General features: G+C 40.6%; 1 protein-coding gene across 1 annotated transcript in view; it reads right to left on the bottom strand.

Annotated features, from left to right (window-relative positions):
• sema5bb (sema domain, seven thrombospondin repeats (type 1 and type 1-like), transmembrane domain (TM) and short cytoplasmic domain, (semaphorin) 5Bb) overlaps nucleotides 1-6,552 on the bottom strand; it is a 66,780-nt gene extending 60,228 nt beyond the window's left edge. Inside the window, exon 1 of the mRNA XM_053635987.1 lies at nucleotides 6,244-6,552. The gene's annotated coding sequence lies outside the window, so the exon portion shown is untranslated. The remainder of the gene's footprint in view (nucleotides 1-6,243) is intronic.
• Nucleotides 6,553-6,868: the final 316 nt, after the last annotated feature.

The following is a 6,868-nucleotide window of genomic DNA, read 5'->3' as shown; positions in this document are numbered from 1 at the left end:
CAGCAATGTTCTTTTTAGAGAGCAGTGGCTTTCTCCTTGCAACCCTGCCATGCACACCATTGTTGTTCAGTGTTCTCCTGATGGTGGACTCATGAACATGAACCTTACCCAATGTGAGAGAGGACTTCTACTAGAACTTCTAATTACTTAGAAGTTACTTTGGGTTCCTTTGTGACCTCGCAGACTATTACACGTCTTGCTCTTAGAGCGATCTTTGTTGGTCTCCACTCCTGGGGAGTGAACAACGGTCTTGAATTTCCTCCGTTTCTACACAATCTGCCTGAATGTGGATCGGTGGAGTCCAAACTCTTTAGAGATGGTTTTGTAACCTTTTCCAACCTGATGAACATCAACAACTCTTTTTTCGAGGTCCTCAGAAATCTCCTCTGTTCATGCCATGATACACTTCCACAAACACGTGCTGCGAAGATCAGACTCTGATAGATCCGTATTCTTTAAATAAAACAGGGCTCTCACTCACACACACCTGATCATCATCCCATTGATTGAAAACACCTGACTCTAATATCACCTTCAGATTAAACTGCTAATCCTAGACGTTCACATACTTTTACGACTTACAGATATGTAATATTGGATCATTTTCCTCAATGAATAAATAACCAAGTATAACATTTTCATCTCTTTTATTTAATTGGGTTCTCTTTATCTACTTGTCGGACTTGTGTGAAAGTTTGTTGATGTTTTAAGTCATATTTATGCAGAAATATTGACAATTCCAAAGGGCTCACACACTTTCAAGCACCACTGTACTAAACACTAAACAGTTTTGCTGACTCAGCAGCTAATCAAAGCCAAACAAAGCCGCCAATATTAATCTCCACCCGCTGTTCTTACTAAATCACTTTGCAACTTTTTTATCAGAGAAAGCAGCGCCTCATTGTGTTCTTTTTTTTTTTTTTTTTATAACTAATCCCATGTTTAACACTGAGTTTATTATAACTGCACCACCTCCAGTTATGAACAAGCTCTGTAGCGCCTGATTAGCACATGAAAAGCAGCGCCAGCAACACACTGAAATGGGAGAGACTTTCGCTGGGTGAATATTCATGACCCCATGAGGTGAATTGTGCACTCGGGGCAATATTAGGCTAGGACAATTGGATAAGTGTGAAGCGTGACGTGACTTCTGGCTAGCATTCTATAAAGATTAGCATGTGCTAATGTCTAGAGGATTAAATACTATTACATCCTGCAGAAGGGAGGTGTGTGTGTGTGTGTGTGTGTGTGTGTGTGTGTGTGTGTGTGTGTAACTGAGTGCGTCAGCATTTAGCAATAAAAACGGACATTTTCTGCATCTATTCAGAGCAGAATCACTGATTTTTTTTAAAAATCCATCCTGTGTGTGTGCGGTACAGAAATGACCAGCGTGCTCACACTGACTGCTCTTCTCCTCTCTTTTCATCTCGTCCTTTTTCTGCTCTCCTCTTCCAGTTTCTTCTCTTCTTCTCCTCTCTTCTTCTCCTCTCTTTTCATCTCGTCCTTTTTCTGCTCTCCTCTTCCAGTTTCTTCTCTTCTTCTCCTCTCTTCTTCTCCTCTCTTTTCATCTCGTCCTTTTTCTGCTCTCCTCTTCCAGTTTCTTCTCTTTTCCTCTCTCTTCTTCTCCTCTCTTTTCATCTCGTCCTTTTTCTGCTCTCCTCTTCCAGTTTCTTCTCTTTTCCTCTCTCTTCTTCTCCTCTCTTTTCATCTCGTCCTTTTTCTGCTCTTCTCTTTCAGTTTCTTCTCTTTTCCTCTCTCTTCTTCTCCTCTCTTTTCATCTCGTCCTTTTTCTGCTCTTCTCTTTCAGTTTCTTCTCTTTTCCTCTCTCTCTTCTTTTCCTCTCTCTTTTCCTCTCTTTTCATCCCGTTCCTTTTTCTGCTCTTCTCTTCCAGATTCTTCTCTTTTTTTCCTCTCTCTTCTTTTCCTCTCTCTTCTCCTCTCTTTTCATCTCGTCCCTTTTCTGCTCCCCTCTTCCAGTTTCTTCTCTTCTTTTCCTCTCTCTTCTTCTCCTCACGCTTCTTTTCCTCTCTCTTCTTTTCCTCTCACTTCTTCTCTCTTTTCATCTCGTCCTTTTTCTGCTCTTCTCTTCCAGTTTCTTCTCTTCTTTTCCTCTCTCTTCTTCTCCTCACGCTTCTTCTCCTCTCTCTTCTTTTCCTCTCTTCTTTTCCTCTCTCTTCTTTTCCTCTCTCTTCTTCTCTCTTTTCATCTCGTCCTTTTTCTGCTCTCCTCTTCCAGTTTCTTCTCTTCTCTTCTCCTCTCTTCTTCTCCTCTCTTTTCATCTCATCCTTTTTCTGCTCTCCTCTTCCAGTTTCTCCTCTTCTCCTCTCTATTCTTATCCCTTTTCTGCGTTTCTCTTCCAGTCTCTTCTCTTCCTTTCTCGTCTTTTCTTCTTCTTTTCTCTTAGCTTCTCTTCCTTTTTCTTCTCTTCTCCTCCCTCTTCTTGTCTTCTTTTTCCCATTATTTTTCTGCTCTCCTCTTCCAGTTTCTTCTCTTCGCTTCCTTTCCTCTTGTCTTTTCTTCTCCTTTTCTCTTTTTCTTCTCTTTCTGTCTCTTCCCTTTGAAAACGCTTTATTATGTGTTAAGCTTTTCCACTACAAATGGAATCATCGTTCTTTCTCCTCAGATGTACTTTTTGTTTTTTAGCTTCTCACATAACAGACATTAATGACGTTCTTTAAAGGATTTATTGGTGGAAGCATCAGGAATTATTTATAAACTTACTCTACTCTAAATCGCCTTTTCCTAATCGTGTCCAGTGAGTCATGTGAACACATAAACTATCATTTCCCACTAACTCCCCACGTCCCCTGACTTCCAGCTCAAACTCTCATGCGTCAATATTTACCACTTGCTCAAACAGACACACACACACACACTCTACTGGATTATTTTCATTTATATTCAGTAAGGGCTTTGTCTGGGTCAGGGTCGCAGTGGCTCCAGAGCCTGTCATACACACATACACACATACAGCCAGGCGCTGTAATAGCGGGGACCGGAGCAGAGAGGGTTAAGGGCCTTGCTCAAGGGCCCAACAGTGGCAGCTTGGCAGCGCCGGGCCCCGACCTTCCAGTCAGTAACCCAGAGCATTAACCGCCAAGCCACCACTGCCCTCTACATACACACATTCACATCTAGGGGCAATTTAGAGCAGCCGGTCCTTCACTAATGGTGGAAGGAAAGCGGAGAATCCGTTGGAGAGCAGGTACATGTGACGCTGTAACGAGCTCAGGATCAATCCTGCAAACCTGCCCACCTGCTACACTCTCATCTGTCAATTAACACACGCCCACTTTTGCTCTGTAATGACCTAGTTTTTATAAAAATGTTCTGCATTTCTATAAGACCTATAAGTTCTGAGGTGAAGTCAGCGTGAATGTTTAGCTGCATAATGAGCTATATGTGCTATACACAGAGTGAACAGAGGAGCATCTGTTCCCATCAGCACCGTCACTCTGCTCTGACTTACACTCACGCAACATACATACACACTGTATAACAGCTGTGTGTCAACTTCATGTGTTCAGATACACCCAAACGGATCAAACAGAAAGACCTACATCATTAATATTGGGGCGGCTGTGGATCCGGTGGTAGAGCGGGTTGTCCACTCATCGTAGGGTTGGAGGTTCGATTCCCGGCCCACATGACTCCACGTGACTTCGAAGTGTCCTTGGGCAAGACACTGAACCCCAAGTTGCTCCTGATGGCAAGCTAGCACCTTGCATGGCAGCTCTGCTACCATTAGTGTGTGTGTGTGTGTGTGTGTGTGAATAAGAACCAGTGTAAAGTGCTTTGGAACCGCTAAGGTTAAAAAAGCGCTATATAAGCGCAGACCAAAACCATTAATATCATTATCTCCTTTAAAAAAATAAATACTCTGTACTGCTTTTTTTAAACTTGTACTTCTTTTTCTTTGTCTCTTTAACTCTCTTTCGCTCTCTCTATTCCCTTCCTTTATCTTTTTTTTTTCTTCCATTCCACTGTCATTTTTCCACTCTTCATATGGTTTCTCTCACTTTCTCCTTTCATCGCTTCCCTCTCTCTCTTCCCTTTCCACATCTTTATCATATTCCTTCTATTTTCTACTCTATAATTTTTCATCGTCTTTTCTTTTTTCATTTGATATTGCCTCCCTTCGTTCTTTCGTTTTGATCCTTTAATATTTTAATCCTGAGTATTAAATATGAATCATTTCAATATTAAGCCTCTGAAGTTTTTTTAAATATTTTAACATGAAAAGTCAAATAAAATTAAGGCTTAAATGTGATTTTTCTATCTTTCTTCCTTTCATTAAAGTGTCATGTAATATTGCTTTCTTTGCTCCAACACATCCTTTCATTACTTTCACCAAGTGCAGAAATAATAATAATAATAATATAATTTATAATAATTACATTTATGGTAAGTTTTTGATGCGAACCCAATTGTAGTATTTAAAGAAATTTTATTTAAATCCAAGTTTCTCTCCCATATTAAGAAATAAAAAGAAATAAATATATAATAAATAAATAAAATGCCAACAATTTACATAAAAAAACACGTTTAAAAGTCAGTGCCACAATGCTGTTGTACTGCCACAAAGACTCACTGCTGCCACCTAGCGGTCATAAGTGGAAGTGAACATTAAATCTCCGTAGTTCATTGTACATCACTGCCTTAACGTCCAATCTAAAGCTCTACTTGAGACAGGTTTGTGTGATCGACTGCGTCTGAACACCTTCCAGTAATCTAATATAATATAATCTCAGTATAACTCCAGAGTCGTTTATACCGACTCTACAAACCTAGAAACATGCAGAGTAGTGGGAAACTCATACAGGTTTTCCTCCATAATTCTGTCTCTTCATTTTGCTTTGGTTTGGCCAATGATAATCTTGTATCCAGATCTTTAGATCATGGTCAGGGTAACAGGTGAATCTGGATCCAGTCCCCGTAACACTGTGTGCAAGTCAGTTGAATTCACCCCGGATGGGATGCCAGTCCATCACAAGACCTTACAGGATCTAATATACAGTATTTAATATACAGGGTCTCCCAGACGTCTCCATACACAGGGGAAATTAACACTTTTTTTTTTTTTTTATCAAAATGGCTTCCAAAATTTTTCATACTGAGCTTATATTATACATGGGGTTTTTTTTTTCAGAAATCATTGAAATCATTCTCATGGCTGGATTGGGAAGCTGTCACAAAGTTGTGATGGACTTTAACAGGAAACTTGGCGAGCACATCACACACGACGCTGTTGCCAAACTTTTTAACAAATTCAAAAAGACTAGAAGTGTTGTGGACCAACCGAGAAGAAGTGGAAGTCCATGAACGTCCACTGATTTTCAAAGGCACAACCGACGTGGTGCTGGCAAACATAGTCCCCTGTGCCCCCTGTGTATGGAGACCTTTGGGACACCCTGTAGGTGTCTGCAGATACTGAAACTGGACCATTGAAGATTGTAAAAACATCACCTGATCTTTTTCCCATCTTCAACTGTCCAGATTCTGTGAACCTGTGCCCACTGTAGCCTCAGATTCATACTCTCGGCTGAGACGAGTGGAACCTGATGTGGACTTCTTCACAAGGTTTGAAGTGTTGTGTGTTGTGAGATGCTTTTCCGCTCACCACGGTTGTAAAGAGTGCTTATTTGAGTCACCGTAGCCTTCCTGTAGCTTATGCCACAGCCTTCACCTTTGACCTCTCTCATCAAGAAGACATTTCCACGCACACAACTTCATATTTGTGTTTTGTTTTGTGCGTCATGTGATCCACGAACCAGGAACAAATCCACGGTCAAAATCACCACTGATCTATTTTTCCCCCTCATTCTGATGGTTGATGTGAACACTAACTGAAGCTCTTGGCCTGTATCTGATTGCTGCCACATGATTGGCCGATTGGATAATGGTATGAATGTACAGGTGTTCCTAATATAGTGGACGGGATGTGTGTATAACATAACAGTAATACACGTGTCATAAAGTACATGCTGCATGCTCTACACTCAGGAGTGTGTGCAATACAAATAAGCACGTTAATCCAAACACAAACAACATTCTACATCATACATGAGCAAACATTAATGCACAAAAAAAAAAAAAAAAAAACTTCCTTTAGGTCACGTGTGGTCTATAAACTGATTAATGCCTTTAAAAAGTTGGTAAAGCTTTATAATGAACTCTTTAACCCAGAGAAAGTGCGCCCTCGCCTGTAAGAATGAGAAGAATCATATAAAATATATTCATTACCTGTAGATGAGCTGCTCCTGGGTTCGACTCAGTCTCTGCACACATCACAGTCATGCGAACTCCGCGCGCTCCCGACGCCAATGCGCGCACCCGCCTCCGAGCTGGACCAAACCAACCGCGCTACAAGGGGGGGGCAAAAAAAATCCCAGGAATACTGGTTTAACCCTCCATGTTGTAGCTTCATATCAAGAAAAAGATCATGACTTTCAGTTTAACAGTCGATGCAGGTTCATTTCAGTTTAATCGCTCAGGTTTTATTTAAATTAAAACACACACACACACACACACAGGAGGAATAAACATCAAGTCTACCCCTTTGTCCAGTAATAGTCCCTTCCTGCAATACACCAGACAAGAGTTTTTTATGGAGGTTTTGTTGAGTAATAACACCTTCATGAATGATGGATGAAAAATGTATGAAATGTATAAAACATTTAGATGCCCATACACACAGCTAGAAAAGGTATACTCGATATTAGTTTTTTCTCCATCACTGTAAGAATAATAAAAATGAGAAACTGAACAGAATGTATAGCTGTGAATTATCATGATATTTAGAGGATTAAAGCATTAGAGCGTAAAATTAATGTCCAGTTAAAGGGAAAGAGCGAAACAGACCGATGGA

The sequence above is a fragment of the Ictalurus furcatus genome, chromosome 11 (assembly GCF_023375685.1).
Source record: "Ictalurus furcatus strain D&B chromosome 11, Billie_1.0, whole genome shotgun sequence".
NCBI classification, from domain to species: domain Eukaryota; kingdom Metazoa; phylum Chordata; class Actinopteri; order Siluriformes; family Ictaluridae; genus Ictalurus; species Ictalurus furcatus.
This window is presented reverse-complemented; position numbering and strand designations above follow the sequence as displayed.